Consider the following 23,409-nt stretch of genomic DNA (forward strand, 5'->3'; position numbering starts at 1 on the left):
TCTGTAGATTGTAGGTTCGACTCCTACCTGGCTCGCTTAAATTGCCGTGATCGTATAGTGGTTAGTACTCTGCGTTGTGGCCGCAGCAACCCCGGCTCGAATCCGGGTCACGGCATTTTGATTTTGTTTTCACAATCATCCATTTTTTCACAATACTGAATCTTAAGAAAATTTCAGAAAGTAAGCAGATTCTTTGAAGGTGCTTGCACTATTTGTGTTTAATGCTTATTGTAAAGCTATCTTAACATGCTTTGAATAATTAAATTGTGAATTATTGTACTAAAGTACTGGGAATTTGACATAAATTCTAGAATTCAGGAAAGAAGAATGTTTGGGCTTCCTTCTGAGTAAGTTCATCACATTTTTGAAATATCTTTTAGCAGTCACAATTATTATTTTACCTAAAACGTTTTTGGGAAACAATCCCTGCAGATAGTCTACAGTCAATTTCCAAAATGTGATTCTGTATATACTTCAATAACCATAAAACTCTGAAAATAGGCTCAAAAACAGGAAAGACACTTCAATTACTACAAAACACGTGTGCCAGTGGCGCAATGGATAACGCGTCTGACTACAGATCAGAAGATTGTAGGTTCGACTCCTACCTGGCTCGCTTATATTGCCTTGATTGCATAGTGGTAAGTACTCTGCGCTGTGGCCGCAGCAACCCCGGTTCAGAAACAGGTCATGACATTTTGATTTTGTTTCTCAATCATCCATTTTTTCACAATACTGAATCTTAAGAAAATTTCAGAAAGTAAGCAGATTCTTTGAAGGTGCTTGCACTATTTGTGTTTAATGCTTATTATAAAGCTATCTTAACATGCTTTGAATAATTTCATTGTGAATTATTTTACTAAAGGATTGGGAATTTGACATAAATTCTGGAATTCAGGAAAGAAGAATGTTTGTGCTCTGTCTGAGTAAGTTCATTACATTTTTGAAAGATCTTTTAGCAGTCACAAGGATTATTGTACCTAAATCGTTTTTGGGAATCAATCCCTGCAGATAGTGTACAGTCAATTTCCAAAATGTGATTCTGTGTATTCTTCAATAACCATAAAACTTTAAAACAGGCTCAAAAACAGGAAAGAAACTTCAATTACTACAGGGCACCTGGGCCAGTGGCGCAATGGATAATGTGTTTGACTATGGATCATAAGTTTGTAGGTTCGACTCCTACCTGGCTCGCTTAAATTGCCGTGATCGTATAGTGGTTAGTACTCTGCGTTGTTGCCGCAGCAACCCCATTTCGAAAACGGGTCACAGCATTTTGATTTTGTTTCACAATCATCCATTTTTTCACAATACTGAATCTTAAGAAAATTTCAGAAAGTAAGCAGATTCTTTGAAGGTGCTTGCACTATTTGTGTTTAATGCTTATTATAAAGCTATCTTAACATGCTTTGAATAATTTAATTGTGAATTATTGTACTAAAGGACTGGGAATTTGACATAAATTCTAGAATTCAGGAAAGAAGAATGTTTGGGCTCTGTCAGAGTAAGTTCATCACATTTTTTAAAGATCTTTTAGCAGTCACAAGGATTATTTTACCTAAAACGTTTTGGGAAACAATCCCTGCAGATAGTGTACAGTCAATTTCCAAAATGTGATTCTGTATATACTTCAATAACCATAAAACTTCAAAACAGGCTCAAAAACAGGAAAGACTCTTCAATTGCTACAAGACACCTTGGACAGTGGTCAATGGATAATGCGTCTGACTATAGATCAGAAGATTGTAGATTCGACTCCTACCTGGCTCGCTTAAATTGCCGTGATTGTATAGTAGTTAGTACTCTGCGTTGTGGCTGCAGCAACCCCATTTCGAAAACGGGTCACAGCATTTTGATTTTGTTTCACAATCATCCATTTTTTCACAATACTGAATCTTAAGAAAATTTCAGAAAGTAAGCAGATTCTTTGAAGGTGCTTGCACTATTTGTGTTTAATGCTTATTATAAAGCTATCTTAACATGCTTTGAATAATTTAATTGTGAATTATTGTACTAAAGGACTGGGAATTTGACATAAATTCTGGAATTCAGGAAAGAAGAATGTTTGGGCTCTGTCTGAGTAAGTTCATCACATTTTTTAAAGATCTTTTAGCAGTCACAAGGATTATTTTACCTAAAACGTTTTTGGGAAGCAATCCCTGCAGATAGTGTACAGTCAATTTCCAAAATGTGATTCTGTATATACTTCAATAACCATAAAACTCTGAAAAAAGGCTCAAAAACAGGAAAGACGCTTCAATTACTACAAAACATGTGGGCCAGTGGCACAATGGATAACGCGTCTGACTACGGATCAGAAGATTGTAGGTTCGACTCCTACCTGGCTCGCTTAAATTACCATGATTGTATAGTAGTTAGTACTCTGCGTTGTGGCTGCAGCAACCCCATTTCGAAAACGGGTCACAGCATTTTGATTTTGTTTCACAATCATCCATTTTTTCACAATACTGAATCTTAAGAAAATTTCAGAAAGTAAGCAGATTCTTTGAAGGTGCTTGCACTATTTGTGTTTAATGCTTATTATAAAGCTATCTTAACATGCTTTGAATAATTTAATTGTGAATTATTGTACTAAAGGACTGGGAATTTGACATAAATTCTGGAATTCAGGAAAGAAGATTGTTTGGGCTCTGTCTGAGTAAGTTCATCACATTTTTTAAAGATCTTTTAGCAGTCACAAGGATTATTTTACCTAAAACGTTTTTGGGAAGCAATCCCTGCAGATAGTGTACAGTCAATTTCCAAAATGTGATTCTGTATATACTTCAATAACCATAAAACTCTGAAAAAAGGCTCAAAAACAGGAAAGACGCTTCAATTACTACAAAACATGTGGGCCAGTGGCACAATGGATAACGCGTCTGACTACGGATCAGAAGATTGTAGGTTCGACTCCTACCTGGCTCGCTTAAATTACCATGATTGTATAGTAGTTAGTACTCTGCGTTGTGGCTGCAGCAACCCCATTTCGAAAACGGGTCACAGCATTTTGATTTTGTTTCACAATCATCCATTTTTTCACAATACTGAATCTTAAGAAAATTTCAGAAAGTAAGCAGATTCTTTGAAGGTGCTTGCACTATTTGTGTTTAATGCTTATTATAAAGCTATCTTAACATGCTTTGAATAATTTAATTGTGAATAATTTTACTAAAGGACTAGGAATTTGACATAAATTCTATTATTCAGGAAAGAAGAATGTTTGGGCTCTGTCTGAGTAAGTTCATTACATTTTTGAAAGATCTTTCAGCAGTCACAAGGATTATTGTACCTAAAACATTTTTGGGAAACAATCCCTGCAGATAGTGTACAGTCAATTTCCAAAATGTGATTCTGTATATACTTCAATAACCATAAAACTTTAAAACAGGCTCTAAAACAGGAAAGACTCTTCAATTGCTACAAGACACCTGGGACAGTGGGCAATGGATAACACGTCTGACTATAGATCAGAAGATTGTAGGTTCGACTCCTACCTAGCTCACTTAAATTGTCATGATCGTATAGAGGTTAGTACTCTGCGTTGTGGCCGCAGCAACCCCGGTTCGAATCCGGGTCACGGCATTTTGATTTTGTTTCTCAATCATCCTTTTTTTCACAATACTGAATCTTAAGAAAATTTCAGAAAGTAAGCACATTCTTTGAAGGTGTTTGCACTATTTGAGTTTAATGCTTATTATAAAGCTATCTTAACATGCTTTGAATAATTTAATTATGAATTATTTTACTAAAGGACTAGGAATTTGACATAAATTCTAGATTTCAGGAAAGAAGAATGTTTGGGCTCTGTCAGAGTAAGTTCATCACATTTTTTAAAGATCATTTAGCAGTCACAAGGATTATTTTACCTAAAACGTTTTTGGGAAACAATCCCTGCAGATAGTGTACAGTCAATTTCCAAAATGTGATTCTGTATATACTTCAATAACCCTAAAATTCTGAAAACAGGCTCAAAAACAGGAAAGACACTTCAATTACTATAAGACACACGGGACAGTTGGCAATGGATAACGTGACTGACTATGGATCTGTAGATTGTAGGTTCTATTCCTACCTGGCTCACTTAAATTGCCGTGATGATATAGTGGTTAGTACTCTGCGTTGTGGCCGCAGCAACTCCGGGTCACGGCATTTTTATTTTGTTTCTCAATCATCCATTTTTTCACAATACTGAATCTTAAGAAAATTTCAGAAAGTAAGCAGATTCTTTGAAGGTGCTTGCACTATTTGTGTTTAATGCTTATTATAAAGCTATCTTAACATGCTTTGAATAATTTAATTGTGAATAATTTTACTAAAGGACTAGGAATTTGACATAAATTCTATTATTCAGGAAAGAAGAATGTTTGGGCTCTGTCTGAGTAAGTTCATTACATTTTTGAAAGATCTTTCAGCAGTCACAAGGATTATTGTACCTAAAACATTTTTGGGAAACAATCCCTGCAGATAGTGTACAGTCAATTTCCAAAATGTGATTCTGTATATACTTCAATAACCATAAAACTTTAAAACAGGCTCAAAAACAGGAAAGACTCTTCAATTGCTACAAGACACCTGGGACAGTGGGCAATGGATAACGTGTCTGACTATAGATCAGAAGATTGTAGGTTCGACTCCTACCTAGCTCACTTAAATTGTCATGATCGTATAGAGGTTAGTACTCTGCGTTGTGGCCGCAGCAACCCCGGTTCGAATCCGGGTCACGGCATTTTGATTTTGTTTCTCAATCATCCTTTTTTTCACAATACTGAATCTTAAGAAAATTTCAGAAAGTAAGCACATTCTTTGAAGGTGCTTGCACTATTTGAGTTTAATGCTTATTATAAAGCTATCTTAACATGCTTTGAATAATTTAATTATGAATTATTTTACTAAAGGACTAGGAATTTGACATAAATTCTAGATTTCAGGAAAGAAGAATGTTTGGGCTCTGTCTGAATAAGTTCATTACATTTTTTAAAGATCTTTTAGCAGTCACAAGGATTATTGTACCTAAAACGTTTTTGGGAAACAATCCCTGCAGATAGTGTACAGTCAATTTCCAAAATGTGATTCTGTATATACTTCAAAACCAATAAAACTTTAAAACAGGCTCAAAAACAGGAAAGACTCTTCAATTGCTACAAGACACCTGGGACAGTGGGCAATAGATAACACGTCTGACTATAGATCAGAAGATTGTAGGTTCGACTCCTACCTGGCTCGCTTAAATTGCCGTGATTGTATAGTAGTTAGTACTCTGTGTTGTGGCTGCAGCAATCCCATTTCGAAAACGGATCACAGCATTTTGATTTTGTTACACAATCATCCATTTTTTCACAATACTGAATCTTAAGAAAATTTCAGAAAGTAAGCAGATTCTTTGAAGGTGCTTGCACTATTTGTGTTTAATGCTTATTATAAAGCTATCTTAACATGCTTTGAATAATTTAATTGTGAATTATTGTACTAAAGGACTGGGAATTTGACATAAATTCTGGAATTCAGGAAAGAAGAATGTTTGGGCTCTGTCTGAGTAAGTTCATCACATTTTTTAATGATGTTTTAGCAGTCACAAGGATTATTTTACCTAAAACGTTTTTGGGAAGCAATCCCTGCAGATAGTGTACAGTCAATTTCCAAAATGTGATTCTGTATATACTTCAATAACCATAAAACTCTGAAAAAAGGCTCAAAAACAGGAAAGACACTTCAATTACTACAAAACACGTGGGCCAGTGGTGCAATGGATAATGCGTCTGACTACGGATCAGAAGATTGTAGGTTCGACTCCTACCTGGCTCGCTTAAATTGCCGTGATTGTATAGTAGTTAGTACTCTGCGTTGTGCCTGCAGCAACCCCATTTCGAAAATGGGTCACAGCATTTTGATTTTGTTTCACAATCATCCATTTTTTCACAATACTGAATCTCAAGAAAATTTCAGAAAGTAAGCAGATTCTTTGAAGGTGCTTGCACTATTTGTGTTTAATGCTTATTATAAAGCTATCTTAACATGCTTTGAATAATTTAAATGTGAATTATTGTACTAAAGGACTGGGAATTTGACATAAATTCTGGAATTCAGGAAAGAAGAATGTTTGGGCTCTGTCTGAGTAAGTTCATCACATTTTTTAAAGATCTTTTAGCAGTCACAAGGATTATTTTACCTAAAACGTTTTTGGGAAACAATCCCTGCAGATAGTGTACAGTCAATTACCAAAATGTGATTCTGTATATACTTCAATAACCATAAAATTCTGAAAACAGGCTCAAAAACAGGAAAGACACTTCAATTGCTACAAGACACCCGGGACAGTGGGCAATGGATAACGTGTCTGACTATGGATCTGTAGATTGTAGGTTCGACTCCTACCTGGCTCGCTTAAATTGCCGTGATCGTATAGTGGTTAGTACTCTGCGTTGTGGCCGCAGCAACCCCGGCTCGAATCCGGGTCACGGCATTTTGATTTTGTTTTCACAATCATCCATTTTTTCACAATACTGAATCTTAAGAAAATTTCAGAAAGTAAGCAGATTCTTTGAAGGTGCTTGCACTATTTGTGTTTAATGCTTATTGTAAAGCTATCTTAACATGCTTTGAATAATTAAATTGTGAATTATTGTACTAAAGTACTGGGAATTTGACATAAATTCTAGAATTCAGGAAAGAAGAATGTTTGGGCTTCCTTCTGAGTAAGTTCATCACATTTTTGAAATATCTTTTAGCAGTCACAATTATTATTTTACCTAAAACGTTTTTGGGAAACAATCCCTGCAGATAGTGTACAGTCAATTTCCAAAATGTGATTCTGTATATACTTCAATAACCATAAAACTTTAAAACAGGCTCAAAAACAGGAAAGACTCTTCAATTGCTACAAGACACCTGGGACAGTGGGCAATGGATAACACGTCTGACTATAGATCAGAAGATTGTAGGTTCGACTCCTACCTAGCTCACTTAAATTGTCATGATCGTATAGAGGTTAGTACTCTGCGTTGTGGCCGCAGCAACCCCGGTTCGAATCCGGGTCACGGCATTTTGATTTTGTTTCTCAATCATCCTTTTTTTCACAATACTGAATCTTAAGAAAATTTCAGAAAGTAAGCACATTCTTTGAAGGTGCTTGCACTATTTGAGTTTAATGCTTATTATAAAGCTATCTTAACATGCTTTGAATAATTTAATTGTGAATTATTGTACTAAAGGACTGGGAATTTGACATAAATTCTAGAATTCAGGAAAGAAGAATGTTTGGGCTCTGTCAGAGTAAGTTCATCACATTTTTTAAAGATCTTTTAGCAGTCACAAGGATTATTTTACCTAAAACGTTTTTGGGAAACAATCCCTGCAGATAGTGTACAGTCAATTTCCAAAATGTGATTCTGTATATACTTCAATAACCATAAAACTTCAAAACAGGCTCAAAAACAGGAAAGACTCTTCAATTGCTACAAGACACCTTGGACAGTGGTCAATGGATAATGCGTCTGACTATAGATCAGAAGATTGTAGGTTCGACTCCTACCTGGCTCGCTTAAATTGCCGTGATTGTATAGTAGTTAGTACTCTGCGTTGTGGCTGCAGCAACCCCATTTCGAAAACGGGTCACAGCATTTTGATTTTGTTTCACAATCATCCATTTTTTCACAATACTGAATCTTAAGAAAATTTCAGAAAGTAAGCAGATTCTTTGAAGGTGCTTGCACTATTTGTGTTTAATGCTTATTATAAAGCTATCTTAACATGCTTTGAATAATTTAATTGTGAATTATTGTACTAAAGGACTGGGAATTTGACATAAATTCTGGAATTCAGGAAAGAAGAATGTTTGGGCTCTGTCTGAGTAAGTTCATCACATTTTTTAAAGATCTTTTAGCAGTCACAAGGATTATTTTACCTAAAACGTTTTTGGGAAGCAATCCCTGCAGATAGTGTACAGTCAATTTCCAAAATGTGATTCTGTATATACTTCAATAACCATAAAACTCTGAAAAAAGGCTCAAAAACAGGAAAGACACTTCAATTACTACAAAACACGTGGGCCAGTGGTGCAATGGATAATGCGTCTGACTACGGATCAGAAGATTGTAGGTTCGACTCCTACCTGGCTCGCTTAAATTGCCGTGATTGTATAGTAGTTAGTACTCTGCGTTGTGCCTGCAGCAACCCCATTTCGAAAATGGGTCACAGCATTTTGATTTTGTTTCACAATCATCCATTTTTTCACAATACTGAATCTCAAGAAAATTTCAGAAAGTAAGCAGATTCTTTGAAGGTGCTTGCACTATTTGTGTTTAATGCTTATTATAAAGCTATCTTAACATGCTTTGAATAATTTAAATGTGAATTATTGTACTAAAGGACTGGGAATTTGACATAAATTCTGGAATTCAGGAAAGAAGAATGTTTGGGCTCTGTCTGAGTAAGTTCATCACATTTTTTAAAGATCTTTTAGCAGTCACAAGGATTATTTTACCTAAAACGTTTTTGGGAAACAATCCCTGCAGATAGTGTACAGTCAATTACCAAAATGTGATTCTGTATATACTTCAATAACCATAAAATTCTGAAAACAGGCTCAAAAACAGGAAAGACACTTCAATTGCTACAAGACACCCGGGACAGTGGGCAATGGATAACGTGTCTGACTATGGATCTGTAGATTGTAGGTTCGACTCCTACCTGGCTCGCTTAAATTGCCGTGATCGTATAGTGGTTAGTACTCTGCGTTGTTGCCGCAGCAACCCCATTTCGAAAACGGGTCACAGCATTTTGATTTTGTTTCACAATCATCCATTTTTTCACAATACTGAATCTTAAGAAAATTTCAGAAAGTAAGCAGATTCTTTGAAGGTGCTTGCACTATTTGTGTTTAATGCTTATTATAAAGCTATCTTAACATGCTTTGAATAATTAAATTGTGAATTATTGTACTAAAGTACTGGGAATTTGACATAAATTCTAGAATTCAGGAAAGAAGAATGTTTGGGCTTCCTTCTGAGTAAGTTCATCACATTTTTGAAATATCTTTTAGCAGTCACAATTATTATTTTACCTAAAACGTTTTTGGGAAACAATCCCTGCAGATAGTCTACAGTCAATTTCCAAAATGTGATTCTGTATATACTTCAATAACCATAAAACTCTGAAAAAAGGCTCAAAAACAGGAAAGACACTTCAATTACTACAAAACACGTGGGCCAGTGGTGCAATGGATAATGCGTCTGACTACGGATCAGAAGATTGTAGGTTCGACTCCTACCTGGCTCGCTTAAATTGCCGTGATCGTATAGTGGTTAGTACTCTGCGTTGTTGCCGCAGCAACCCCATTTCGAAAACGGGTCACAGCATTTTGATTTTGTTTCACAATCATCCATTTTTTCACAATACTGAATCTTAAGAAAATTTCAGAAAGTAAGCAGATTCTTTGAAGGTGCTTGCACTATTTGTGTTTAATGCTTATTATAAAGCTATCTTAACATGCTTTGAATAATTTAATTGTGAATTATTGTACTAAAGGACTGGGAATTTGACATAAATTCTAGAATTCAGGAAAGAAGAATGTTTGGGCTCTGTCAGAGTAAGTTCATCACATTTTTTAAAGATCTTTTAGCAGTCACAAGGATTATTTTACCTAAAACGTTTTTGGGAAACAATCCCTGCAGATAGTGTACAGTCAATTTCCAAAATGTGATTCTGTATATACTTCAATAACCATAAAACTTCAAAACAGGCTCAAAAACAGGAAAGACTCTTCAATTGCTACAAGACACCTTGGACAGTGGTCAATGGATAATGCGTCTGACTATAGATCAGAAGATTGTAGGTTCGACTCCTACCTGGCTCGCTTAAATTGCCGTGATTGTATAGTAGTTAGTACTCTGCGTTGTGGCTGCAGCAACCCCATTTCGAAAACGGGTCACAGCATTTTGATTTTGTTTCACAATCATCCATTTTTTCACAATACTGAATCTTAAGAAAATTTCAGAAAGTAAGCAGATTCTTTGAAGGTGCTTGCACTATTTGTGTTTAATGCTTATTATAAAGCTATCTTAACATGCTTTGAATAATTTAATTGTGAATTATTGTACTAAAGGACTGGGAATTTGACATAAATTCTGGAATTCAGGAAAGAAGAATGTTTGGGCTCTGTCTGAGTAAGTTCATCACATTTTTTAAAGATCTTTTAGCAGTCACAAGGATTATTTTACCTAAAACGTTTTTGGGAAGCAATCCCTGCAGATAGTGTACAGTCAATTTCCAAAATGTGATTCTGTATATACTTCAATAACCATAAAACTCTGAAAAAAGGCTCAAAAACAGGAAAGACACTTCAATTACTACAAAACACGTGGGCCAGTGGTGCAATGGATAATGCGTCTGACTACGGATCAGAAGATTGTAGGTTCGACTCCTACCTGGCTCGCTTAAATTGCCGTGATTGTATAGTAGTTAGTACTCTGCGTTGTGCCTGCAGCAACCCCATTTCGAAAATGGGTCACAGCATTTTGATTTTGTTTCACAATCATCCATTTTTTCACAATACTGAATCTCAAGAAAAATTCAGAAAGTAAGCAGATTCTTTGAAGGTGCTTGCACTATTTGTGTTTAATGCTTATTATAAAGCTATCTTAACATGCTTTGAATAATTTAAATGTGAATTATTGTACTAAAGGACTGGGAATTTGACATAAATTCTGGAATTCAGGAAAGAAGAATGTTTGGGCTCTGTCTGAGTAAGTTCATCACATTTTTTAAAGATCTTTTAGCAGTCACAAGGATTATTTTACCTAAAACGTTTTTGGGAAACAATCCCTGCAGATAGTGTACAGTCAATTACCAAAATGTGATTCTGTATATACTTCAATAACCATAAAATTCTGAAAACAGGCTCAAAAACAGGAAAGACACTTCAATTGCTACAAGACACCCGGGACAGTGGGCAATGGATAACGTGTCTGACTATGGATCTGTAGATTGTAGGTTCGACTCCTACCTGGCTCGCTTAAATTGCCGTGATCGTATAGTGGTTAGTACTCTGCGTTGTGGCCGCAGCAACCCCGGCTCGAATCCGGGTCACGGCATTTTGATTTTGTTTTCACAATCATCCATTTTTTCACAATACTGAATCTTAAGAAAATTTCAGAAAGTAAGCAGATTCTTTGAAGGTGCTTGCACTATTTGTGTTTAATGCTTATTGTAAAGCTATCTTAACATGCTTTGAATAATTAAATTGTGAATTATTGTACTAAAGTACTGGGAATTTGACATAAATTCTAGAATTCAGGAAAGAAGAATGTTTGGGCTTCCTTCTGAGTAAGTTCATCACATTTTTGAAATATCTTTTAGCAGTCACAATTATTATTTTACCTAAAACGTTTTTGGGAAACAATCCCTGCAGATAGTCTACAGTCAATTTCCAAAATGTGATTCTGTATATACTTCAATAACCATAAAACTCTGAAAATAGGCTCAAAAACAGGAAAGACACTTCAATTACTACAAAACACGTGTGCCAGTGGCGCAATGGATAACGTGTCTGACTACAGATCAGAAGATTGTAGGTTCGACTCCTACCTGGCTCGCTTATATTGCCTTGATTGCATAGTGGTAAGTACTCTGCGCTGTGGCCGCAGCAACCCCGGTTCAGAAACAGTTCATGACATTTTGATTTTGTTTCTCAATCATCCATTTTTTCACAATACTGAATCTTAAGAAAATTTCAGAAAGTAAGCAGATTCTTTGAAGGTGCTTGCACTATTTGTGTTTAATGCTTATTATAAAGCTATCTTAACTTGCTTTGAATAATTTCATTGTGAATTATTTTACTAAAGGATTGGGAATTTGACATAAATTCTGGAATTCAGGAAAGAAGAATGTTTGTGCTCTGTCTGAGTAAGTTCATTACATTTTTGAAAGATCTTTTAGCAGTCACAAGGATTATTGTACCTAAAACGTTTTTGGGAATCAATCCCTGCAGATAGTGTACAGTCAATTTCCAAAATGTGATTCTGTGTATTCTTCAATAACCATAAAACTTTAAAACAGGCTCAAAAACAGGAAAGAAACTTCAATTACTACAGGGCACCTGGGCCAGTGGCGCAATGGATAATGTGTTTGACTATGGATCATAAGTTTGTAGGTTCGACTCCTACCTGGCTCGCTTAAATTGCCGTGATCGTATAGTGGTTAGTACTCTGCGTTGTTGCCGCAGCAACCCCATTTCGAAAACGGGTCACAGCATTTTGATTTTGTTTCACAATCATCCATTTTTTCACAATACTGAATCTTAAGAAAATTTCAGAAAGTAAGCAGATTCTTTGAAGGTGCTTGCACTATTTGTGTTTAATGCTTATTATAAAGCTATCTTAACATGCTTTGAATAATTTAATTGTGAATTATTGTACTAAAGGACTGGGAATTTGACATAAATTCTAGAATTCAGGAAAGAAGAATGTTTGGGCTCTGTCAGAGTAAGTTCATCACATTTTTTAAAGATCTTTTAGCAGTCACAAGGATTATTTTACCTAAAACGTTTTTGGGAAACAATCCCTGCAGATAGTGTACAGTCAATTTCCAAAATGTGATTCTGTATATACTTCAATAACCATAAAACTTCAAAACAGGCTCAAAAACAGGAAAGACTCTTCAATTGCTACAAGACACCTTGGACAGTGGTCAATGGATAATGCGTCTGACTATAGATCAGAAGATTGTAGGTTCGACTCCTACCTGGCTCGCTTAAATTGCCGTGATTGTATAGTAGTTAGTACTCTGCGTTGTGGCTGCAGCAACCCCATTTCGAAAACGGGTCACAGCATTTTGATTTTGTTTCACAATCATCCATTTTTTCACAATACTGAATCTTAAGAAAATTTCAGAAAGTAAGCAGATTCTTTGAAGGTGCTTGCACTATTTGTGTTTAATGCTTATTATAAAGCTATCTTAACATGCTTTGAATAATTTAATTGTGAATTATTGTACTAAAGGACTGGGAATTTGACATAAATTCTGGAATTCAGGAAAGAAGAATGTTTGGGCTCTGTCTGAGTAAGTTCATCACATTTTTTAAAGATCTTTTAGCAGTCACAAGGATTATTTTACCTAAAACGTTTTTGGGAAGCAATCCCTGCAGATAGTGTACAGTCAATTTCCAAAATGTGATTCTGTATATACTTCAATAACCATAAAACTCTGAAAAAAGGCTCAAAAACAGGAAAGACACTTCAATTACTACAAAACACGTGGGCCAGTGGTGCAATGGATAATGCGTCTGACTACGGATCAGAAGATTGTAGGTTCGACTCCTACCTGGCTCGCTTAAATTGCCGTGATTGTATAGTAGTTAGTACTCTGCGTTGTGCCTGCAGCAACCCCATTTCGAAAATGGGTCACAGCATTTTGATTTTGTTTCACAATCATCCATTTTTTCACAATACTGAATCTCAAGAAAAATTCAGAAAGTAAGCAGATTCTTTGAAGGTGCTTGCACTATTTGTGTTTAATGCTTATTATAAAGCTATCTTAACATGCTTTGAATAATTTAAATGTGAATTATTGTACTAAAGGACTGGGAATTTGACATAAATTCTGGAATTCAGGAAAGAAGAATGTTTGGGCTCTGTCTGAGTAAGTTCATCACATTTTTTAAAGATCTTTTAGCAGTCACAAGGATTATTTTACCTAAAACGTTTTTGGGAAACAATCCCTGCAGATAGTGTACAGTCAATTACCAAAATGTGATTCTGTATATACTTCAATAACCATAAAATTCTGAAAACAGGCTCAAAAACAGGAAAGACACTTCAATTGCTACAAGACACCCGGGACAGTGGGCAATGGATAACGTGTCTGACTATGGATCTGTAGATTGTAGGTTCGACTCCTACCTGGCTCGCTTAAATTGCCGTGATCGTATAGTGGTTAGTACTCTGCGTTGTGGCCGCAGCAACCCCGGCTCGAATCCGGGTCACGGCATTTTGATTTTGTTTTCACAATCATCCATTTTTTCACAATACTGAATCTTAAGAAAATTTCAGAAAGTAAGCAGATTCTTTGAAGGTGCTTGCACTATTTGTGTTTAATGCTTATTGTAAAGCTATCTTAACATGCTTTGAATAATTAAATTGTGAATTATTGTACTAAAGTACTGGGAATTTGACATAAATTCTAGAATTCAGGAAAGAAGAATGTTTGGGCTTCCTTCTGAGTAAGTTCATCACATTTTTGAAATATCTTTTAGCAGTCACAATTATTATTTTACCTAAAACGTTTTTGGGAAACAATCCCTGCAGATAGTCTACAGTCAATTTCCAAAATGTGATTCTGTATATACTTCAATAACCATAAAACTCTGAAAATAGGCTCAAAAACAGGAAAGACACTTCAATTACTACAAAACACGTGTGCCAGTGGCGCAATGGATAACGTGTCTGACTACAGATCAGAAGATTGTAGGTTCGACTCCTACCTGGCTCGCTTATATTGCCTTGATTGCATAGTGGTAAGTACTCTGCGCTGTGGCCGCAGCAACCCCGGTTCAGAAACAGTTCATGACATTTTGATTTTGTTTCTCAATCATCCATTTTTTCACAATACTGAATCTTAAGAAAATTTCAGAAAGTAAGCAGATTCTTTGAAGGTGCTTGCACTATTTGTGTTTAATGCTTATTATAAAGCTATCTTAACTTGCTTTGAATAATTTCATTGTGAATTATTTTACTAAAGGATTGGGAATTTGACATAAATTCTGGAATTCAGGAAAGAAGAATGTTTGTGCTCTGTCTGAGTAAGTTCATTACATTTTTGAAAGATCTTTTAGCAGTCACAAGGATTATTGTACCTAAAACGTTTTTGGGAATCAATCCCTGCAGATAGTGTACAGTCAATTTCCAAAATGTGATTCTGTGTATTCTTCAATAACCATAAAACTTTAAAACAGGCTCAAAAACAGGAAAGAAACTTCAATTACTACAGGGCACCTGGGCCAGTGGCGCAATGGATAATGTGTTTGACTATGGATCATAAGTTTGTAGGTTCGACTCCTACCTGGCTCGCTTAAATTGCCGTGATCGTATAGTGGTTAGTACTCTGCGTTGTTGCCGCAGCAACCCCATTTCGAAAACGGGTCACAGCATTTTGATTTTGTTTCACAATCATCCATTTTTTCACAATACTGAATCTTAAGAAAATTTCAGAAAGTAAGCAGATTCTTTGAAGGTGCTTGCACTATTTGTGTTTAATGCTTATTATAAAGCTATCTTAACATGCTTTGAATAATTTAATTGTGAATTATTGTACTAAAGGACTGGGAATTTGACATAAATTCTAGAATTCAGGAAAGAAGAATGTTTGGGCTCTGTCAGAGTAAGTTCATCACATTTTTTAAAGATCTTTTAGCAGTCACAAGGATTATTTTACCTAAAACGTTTTTGGGAAACAATCCCTGCAGATAGTGTACAGTCAATTTCCAAAATGTGATTCTGTATATACTTCAATAACCATAAAACTTCAAAACAGGCTCAAAAACAGGAAAGACTCTTCAATTGCTACAAGACACCTTGGACAGTGGTCAATGGATAATGCGTCTGACTATAGATCAGAAGATTGTAGGTTCGACTCCTACCTGGCTCGCTTAAATTGCCGTGATTGTATAGTAGTTAGTACTCTGCGTTGTGGCTGCAGCAACCCCATTTCGAAAACGGGTCACAGCATTTTGATTTTGTTTCACAATCATCCATTTTTTCACAATACTGAATCTTAAGAAAATTTCAGAAAGTAAGCAGATTCTTTGAAGGTGCTTGCACTATTTGTGTTTAATGCTTATTATAAAGCTATCTTAACATGCTTTGAATAATTTAATTGTGAATTATTGTACTAAAGGACTGGGAATTTGACATAAATTCTGGAATTCAGGAAAGAAGAATGTTTGGGCTCTGTCTGAGTAAGTTCATCACATTTTTTAAAGATCTTTTAGCAGTCACAAGGATTATTTTACCTAAAACGTTTTTGGGAAGCAATCCCTGCAGATAGTGTACAGTCAATTTCCAAAATGTGATTCTGTATATACTTCAATAACCATAAAACTCTGAAAAAAGGCTCAAAAACAGGAAAGACGCTTCAATTACTACAAAACATGTGGGCCAGTGGCACAATGGATAACGCGTCTGACTACGGATCAGAAGATTGTAGGTTCGACTCCTACCTGGCTCGCTTAAATTACCATGATTGTATAGTAGTTAGTACTCTGCGTTGTGGCTGCAGCAACCCCATTTCGAAAACGGGTCACAGCATTTTGATTTTGTTTCACAATCATCCATTTTTTCACAATACTGAATCTTAAGAAAATTTCAGAAAGTAAGCAGATTCTTTGAAGGTGCTTGCACTATTTGTGTTTAATGCTTATTATAAAGCTATCTTAACATGCTTTGAATAATTTAATTGTGAATAATTTTACTAAAGGACTAGGAATTTGACATAAATTCTATTATTCAGGAAAGAAGAATGTTTGGGCTCTGTCTGAGTAAGTTCATTACATTTTTGAAAGATCTTTCAGCAGTCACAAGGATTATTGTACCTAAAACATTTTTGGGAAACAATCCCTGCAGATAGTGTACAGTCAATTTCCAAAATGTGATTCTGTATATACTTCAATAACCATAAAACTTTAAAACAGGCTCTAAAACAGGAAAGACTCTTCAATTGCTACAAGACACCTGGGACAGTGGGCAATGGATAACACGTCTGACTATAGATCAGAAGATTGTAGGTTCGACTCCTACCTAGCTCACTTAAATTGTCATGATCGTATAGAGGTTAGTACTCTGCGTTGTGGCCGCAGCAACCCCGGTTCGAATCCGGGTCACGGCATTTTGATTTTGTTTCTCAATCATCCTTTTTTTCACAATACTGAATCTTAAGAAAATTTCAGAAAGTAAGCACATTCTTTGAAGGTGTTTGCACTATTTGAGTTTAATGCTTATTATAAAGCTATCTTAACATGCTTTGAATAATTTAATTATGAATTATTTTACTAAAGGACTAGGAATTTGACATAAATTCTAGATTTCAGGAAAGAAGAATGTTTGGGCTCTGTCAGAGTAAGTTAATCACATTTTTTAAAGATCATTTAGCAGTCACAAGGATTATTTTACCTAAAACGTTTTTGGGAAACAATCCCTGCAGATAGTGTACAGTCAATTTCCAAAATGTGATTCTGTATATACTTCAATAACCCTAAAATTCTGAAAACAGGCTCAAAAACAGGAAAGACACTTCAATTACTATAAGACACACGGGACAGTTGGCAATGGATAACGTGACTGACTATGGATCTGTAGATTGTAGGTTCTATTCCTACCTGGCTCACTTAAATTGCCGTGATCATATAGTGGTTAGTACTCTGCGTTGTGGCCGCAGCAACTCCGGGTCACGGCATTTTTATTTTGTTTCTCAATCATCCATTTTTTCACAATACTGAATCTTAAGAAAATTTCAGAAAGTAAGCAGATTCTTTGAAGGTGCTTGCACTATTTGTGTTTAATGCTTATTATAAAGCTATCTTAACATGCTTTGAATAATTTAATTGTGAATAATTTTACTAAAGGACTAGGAATTTGACATAAATTCTATTATTCAGGAAAGAAGAATGTTTGGGCTCTGTCTGAGTAAGTTCATTACATTTTTGATAGATCTTTCAGCAGTCACAAGGATTATTGTACCTAAAACATTTTTGGGAAACAATCCCTGCAGATAGTGTACAGTCAATTTCCAAAATGTGATTCTGTATATACTTCAATAACCATAAAACTTTAAAACAGGCTCAAAAACAGGAAAGACTCTTCAATTGCTACAAGACACCTGGGACAGTGGGCAATGGATAACACGTCTGACTATAGATCAGAAGATTGTAGGTTCGACTCCTACCTAGCTCACTTAAATTGTCATGATCGTTTAGAGGTTAGTACTCTGCGTTGTGGCCGCAGCAACCCCGGTTCGAATCCGGGTCACGGCATTTTGATTTTGTTTCTCAATCATCCTTTTTTTCACAATACTGAATCTTAAGAAAATTTCAGAAAGTAAGCACATTCTTTGAAGGTGCTTGCACTATTTGAGTTTAATGCTTATTATAAAGCTATCTTAACATGCTTTGAATAATTTAATTATGAATTATTTTACTAAAGGACTAGGAATTTGACATAAATTCTAGATTTCAGGAAAGAAGAATGTTTGGGCTCTGTCTGAATAAGTTCATTACATTTTTTAAAGATCTTTTAGCAGTCACAAGGATTATTGTACCTAAAACGTTTTTGGGAAACAATCCCTGCAGATAGTGTACAGTCAATTTCCAAAATGTGATTCTGTATATACTTCAAAACCAATAAAACTTTAAAACAGGCTCAAAAACAGGAAAGACTCTTCAATTGCTACAAGACACCTGGGACAGTGGGCAATAGATAACACGTCTGACTATAGATCAGAAGATTGTAGGTTCGACTCCTACCTGGCTCGCTTAAATTGCCGTGATTGTATAGTAGTTAGTACTCTGTGTTGTGGCTGCAGCAATCCCATTTCGAAAACGGATCACAGCATTTTGATTTTGTTACACAATCATCCATTTTTTCACAATACTGAATCTTAAGAAAATTTCAGAAAGTAAGCAGATTCTTTGAAGGTGCTTGCACTATTTGTGTTTAATGCTTATTATAAAGCTATCTTAACATGCTTTGAATAATTTAATTGTGAATTATTGTACTAAAGGACTGGGAATTTGACATAAATTCTGGAATTCAGGAAAGAAGAATGTTTGGGCTCTGTCTGAGTAAGTTCATCACATTTTTTAATGCTCTTTTAGCAGTCACAAGGATTATTTTACCTAAAACGTTTTTGGGAAGCAATCCCTGCAGATAGTGTACAGTCAATTTCCAAAATGTGATTCTGTATATACTTCAATAACCATAAAACTCTGAAAAAAGGCTCAAAAACAGGAAAGACACTTCAATTACTACAAAACACGTGGGCCAGTGGTGCAATGGATAATGCGTCTGACTACGGATCAGAAGATTGTAGGTTCGACTCCTACCTGGCTCGCTTAAATTGCCGTGATTGTATAGTAGTTAGTACTCTGCGTTGTGCCTGCAGCAACCCCATTTCGAAAATGGGTCACAGCATTTTGATTTTGTTTCACAATCATCCATTTTTTCACAATACTGAATCTCAAGAAAATTTCAGAAAGTAAGCAGATTCTTTGAAGGTGCTTGCACTATTTGTGTTTAATGCTTATTATAAAGCTATCTTAACATGCTTTGAATAATTTAAATGTGAATTATTGTACTAAAGGACTGGGAATTTGACATAAATTCTGGAATTCAGGAAAGAAGAATGTTTGGGCTCTGTCTGAGTAAGTTCATCACATTTTTTAAAGATCTTTTAGCAGTCACAAGGATTATTTTACCTAAAACGTTTTTGGGAAACAATCCCTGCAGATAGTGTACAGTCAATTACCAAAATGTGATTCTGTATATACTTCAATAACCATAAAATTCTGAAAACAGGCTCAAAAACAGGAAAGACACTTCAATTGCTACAAGACACCCGGGACAGTGGGCAATGGATAACGTGTCTGACTATGGATCTGTAGATTGTAGGTTCGACTCCTACCTGGCTCGCTTAAATTGCCGTGATCGTATAGTGGTTAGTACTCTGCGTTGTGGCCGCAGCAACCCCGGCTCGAATCCGGGTCACGACATTTTGATTTTGTTTTCACAATCATCCATTTTTTCACAATACTGAATCTTAAGAAAATTTCAGAAAGTAAGCAGATTCTTTGAAGGTGCTTGCACTATTTGTGTTTAATGCTTATTGTAAAGCTATCTTAACATGCTTTGAATAATTAAATTGTGAATTATTGTACTAAAGTACTGGGAATTTGACATAAATTCTAGAATTCAGGAAAGAAGAATGTTTGGGCTTCCTTCTGAGTAAGTTCATCACATTTTTGAAATATCTTTTAGCAGTCACAATTATTATTTTACCTAAAACGTTTTTGGGAAACAATCCCTGCAGATAGTCTACAGTCAATTTCCAAAATGTGATTCTGTATATACTTCAATAACCATAAAACTCTGAAAATAGGCTCAAAAACAGGAAAGACACTTCAATTACTACAAAACACGTGTGCCAGTGGCGCAATGGATAACGCGTCTGACTACAGATCAGAAGATTGTAGGTTCGACTCCTACCTGGCTCGCTTATATTGCCTTGATCGCATAGTGGTAAGTACTCTGCGCTGTGGCCGCAGCAACCCCGGTTCAGAAACAGGTCATGACATTTTGATTTTGTTTCTCAATCATCCATTTTTTCACAATACTGAATCTTAAGAAAATTTCAGAAAGTAAGCAGATTCTTTGAAGGTGCTTGCACTATTTGTGTTTAATGCTTATTATAAAGCTATCTTAACATGCTTTGAATAATTTCATTGTGAATTATTTTACTAAAGGATTGGGAATTTGACATAAATTCTGGAATTCAGGAAAGAAGAATGTTTGGGCTTCCTTCTGAGTAAGTTCATCACATTTTTGAAATATCTTTTAGCAGTCACAATTATTATTTTACCTAAAACGTTTTTGGGAAACAATCCCTGCAGATAGTCTACAGTCAATTTCCAAAATGTGATTCTGTATATACTTCAATAACCATAAAACTCTGAAAATAGGCTCAAAAACAGGAAAGACACTTCAATTACTACAAAACACGTGTGCCAGTGGCGCAATGGATAACGCGTCTGACTACAGATCAGAAGATTGTAGGTTCGACTCCTACCTGGCTCGCTTATATTGCCTTGATTGCATAGTGGTAAGTACTCTGCGCTGTGGCCGCAGCAACCCCGGTTCAGAAACAGGTCATGACATTTTGATTTTGTTTCTCAATCATCCATTTTTTCACAATACTGAATCTTAAGAAAATTTCAGAAAGTAAGCAGATTCTTTGAAGGTGCTTGCACTATTTGTGTTTAATGCTTATTATAAAGCTATCTTAACATGCTTTGAATAATTTCATTGTGAATTATTTTACTAAAGGATTGGGAATTTGACATAAATTCTGGAATTCAGGAAAGAAGAATGTTTGTGCTCTGTCTGAGTAAGTTCATTACATTTTTGAAAGATCTTTTAGCAGTCACAAGGATTATTGTACCTAAAACGTTTTTGGGAATCAATCCCTGCAGATAGTGTACAGTCAATTTCCAAAATGTGATTCTGTATATTCTTCAATAACCATAAAACTTTAAAACAGGCTCAAAAACAGGAAAGAAACTTCAATTACTACAGGGCACCTGGGCCAGTGGCGCAATGGATAATGTGTTTGACTATGGATCATAAGTTTGTAGGTTCGACTCCTACCTGGCTCGCTTAAATTGCCGTGATCGTATAGTGGTTAGTACTCTGCGTTGTTGCCGCAGCAACCCCATTTCGAAAACGGGTCACAGCATTTTGATTTTGTTTCACAATCATCCATTTTTTCACAATACTGAATCTTAAGAAAATTTCAGAAAGTAAGCAGATTCTTTGAAGGTGCTTGCACTATTTGTGTTTAATGCTTATTATAAAGCTATCTTAACATGCTTTGAATAATTTAATTGTGAATTATTGTACTAAAGGACTGGGAATTTGACATAAATTCTAGAATTCAGGAAAGAAGAATGTTTGGGCTCTGTCAGAGTAAGTTCATCACATTTTTTAAAGATCTTTTAGCAGTCACAAGGATTATTTTACCTAAAACGTTTTTGGGAAACAATCCCTGCAGATAGTGTACAGTCAATTTCCAAAATGTGATTCTGTATATACTTCAATAACCATAAAACTTCAAAACAGGCTCAAAAACAGGAAAGACTCTTCAATTGCTACAAGACACCTTGGACAGTGGTCAATGGATAATGCGTCTGACTATAGATCAGAAGATTGTAGGTTCGACTCCTACCTGGCTCGCTTAAATTGCCGTGATTGTATAGTAGTTAGTACTCTGCGTTGTGGCTGCAGCAACCCCATTTTGAAAACGGGTCACAGCATTTTGATTTTGTTTCACAATCATCCATTTTTTCACAATACTGAATCTTAAGAAAATTTCAGAAAGTAAGCAGATTCTTTGAAGGTGCTTGCACTATTTGTGTTTAATGCTTATTATAAAGCTATCTTAACATGCTTTGAATAATTTAATTGTGAATTATTGTACTAAAGGACTGGGAATTTGACATAAATTCTGGAATTCAGGAAAGAAGAATGTTTGGGCTCTGTCTGAGTAAGTTCATCACATTTTTTAAAGATCTTTTAGCAGTCACAAGGATTATTTTACCTAAAACGTTTTTGGGAAGCAATCCCTGCAGATAGTGTACAGTCAATTTCCAAAATGTGATTCTGTATATACTTCAATAACCATAAAACTCTGAAAAAAGGCTCAAAAACAGGAAAGACGCTTCAATTACTACAAAACATGTGGGCCAGTGGCACAATGGATAATGCGTCTGACTACGGATCAGAAGATTGTAGGTTCGACTCCTACCTGGCTCGCTTAAATTACCATGATTGTATAGTAGTTAGTACGCTGCGTTGTGGCTGCAGCAACCCCATTTCGAAAACGGGTCACAGCATTTTGATTTTGTTTCACAATCATCCATTTTTTCACAATACTGAATCTTAAGAAAATTTCAGAAAGTAAGCAGATTCTTTGAAGGTGCTTGCACTATTTGTGTTTAATGCTTATTATAAAGCTATCTTAACATGCTTTGAATAATTTAATTGTGAATAATTTTACTAAAGGACTAGGAATTTGACATAAATTCTATTATTCAGGAAAGAAGAATGTTTGGGCTCTGTCTGAGTAAGTTCATTACATTTTTGAAAGATCTTTCAGCAGTCACAAGGATTATTGTACCTAAAACATTTTTGGGAAACAATCCCTGCAGATAGTGTACAGTCAATTTCCAAAATGTGATTCTGTATATACTTCAATAACCATAAAACTTTAAAACAGGCTCTAAAACAGGAAAGACTCTTCAATTGCTACAAGACTCCTGGGACAGTGGGCAATGGATAACACGTCTGACTATAGATCAGAAGATTGTAGGTTCGACTCCTACCTAGCTCACTTAAATTGTCATGATCGTATAGAGGTTAGTACTCTGCGTTGTGGCCGCAGCAACCCCGGTTTGAATCCGGGTCACGGCATTTTGATTTTGTTTCTCAATCATCCTTTTTTTCACAATACTGAATCTTAAGAAAATTTCAGAAAGTAAGCACATTCTTTGAAGGTGTTTGCACTATTTGAGTTTAATGCTTATTATAAAGCTATGTTAACATGCTTTGAATAATTTAATTATGAATTATTTTACTAAAGGACTAGGAATTTGAC

General features: G+C 35.5%; 9 non-coding genes across 9 annotated transcripts; all 9 read left to right on the forward strand.

Annotated features, from left to right (window-relative positions):
• Nucleotides 1–543: 543 nt before the first annotated feature.
• Nucleotides 544–616, forward strand: TRNAC-ACA (transfer RNA cysteine (anticodon ACA)). The gene has a single exon. It is a non-coding gene; the product is annotated as a tRNA-Cys (tRNA).
• A 1,660-nt stretch (nucleotides 617–2,276) lies between these two features.
• Nucleotides 2,277–2,349, forward strand: TRNAR-ACG (transfer RNA arginine (anticodon ACG)). Its single transcript has one exon. It is a non-coding gene; the product is annotated as a tRNA-Arg (tRNA).
• A 506-nt stretch (nucleotides 2,350–2,855) lies between these two features.
• Nucleotides 2,856–2,928, forward strand: TRNAR-ACG (transfer RNA arginine (anticodon ACG)). Its single transcript has one exon. It is a non-coding gene; the product is annotated as a tRNA-Arg (tRNA).
• An 8,590-nt stretch (nucleotides 2,929–11,518) lies between these two features.
• On the forward strand, nucleotides 11,519–11,591 carry TRNAC-ACA (transfer RNA cysteine (anticodon ACA)). The gene has a single exon. It is a non-coding gene; the product is annotated as a tRNA-Cys (tRNA).
• Nucleotides 11,592–14,411: 2,820 nt separating this feature from the next.
• TRNAC-ACA (transfer RNA cysteine (anticodon ACA)) lies at nucleotides 14,412–14,484 on the forward strand. The gene has a single exon. It is a non-coding gene; the product is annotated as a tRNA-Cys (tRNA).
• Nucleotides 14,485–16,145: 1,661 nt separating this feature from the next.
• TRNAR-ACG (transfer RNA arginine (anticodon ACG)) lies at nucleotides 16,146–16,218 on the forward strand. Its single transcript has one exon. It is a non-coding gene; the product is annotated as a tRNA-Arg (tRNA).
• Nucleotides 16,219–20,181: 3,963 nt separating this feature from the next.
• TRNAC-ACA (transfer RNA cysteine (anticodon ACA)) lies at nucleotides 20,182–20,254 on the forward strand. The gene has a single exon. It is a non-coding gene; the product is annotated as a tRNA-Cys (tRNA).
• A 507-nt stretch (nucleotides 20,255–20,761) lies between these two features.
• Nucleotides 20,762–20,834, forward strand: TRNAC-ACA (transfer RNA cysteine (anticodon ACA)). The gene has a single exon. It is a non-coding gene; the product is annotated as a tRNA-Cys (tRNA).
• A 1,661-nt stretch (nucleotides 20,835–22,495) lies between these two features.
• On the forward strand, nucleotides 22,496–22,568 carry TRNAR-ACG (transfer RNA arginine (anticodon ACG)). The gene has a single exon. It is a non-coding gene; the product is annotated as a tRNA-Arg (tRNA).
• The last annotated feature ends 841 nt before the right edge of the window (nucleotides 22,569–23,409 follow it).

The sequence above is a fragment of the Taudactylus pleione genome, unplaced genomic scaffold (assembly GCF_031769625.1).
Source record: "Taudactylus pleione unplaced genomic scaffold, aTauple2 ptg000551l, whole genome shotgun sequence".
Classification (NCBI taxonomy): Eukaryota; Metazoa; Chordata; class Amphibia; order Anura; family Myobatrachidae; genus Taudactylus; species Taudactylus pleione.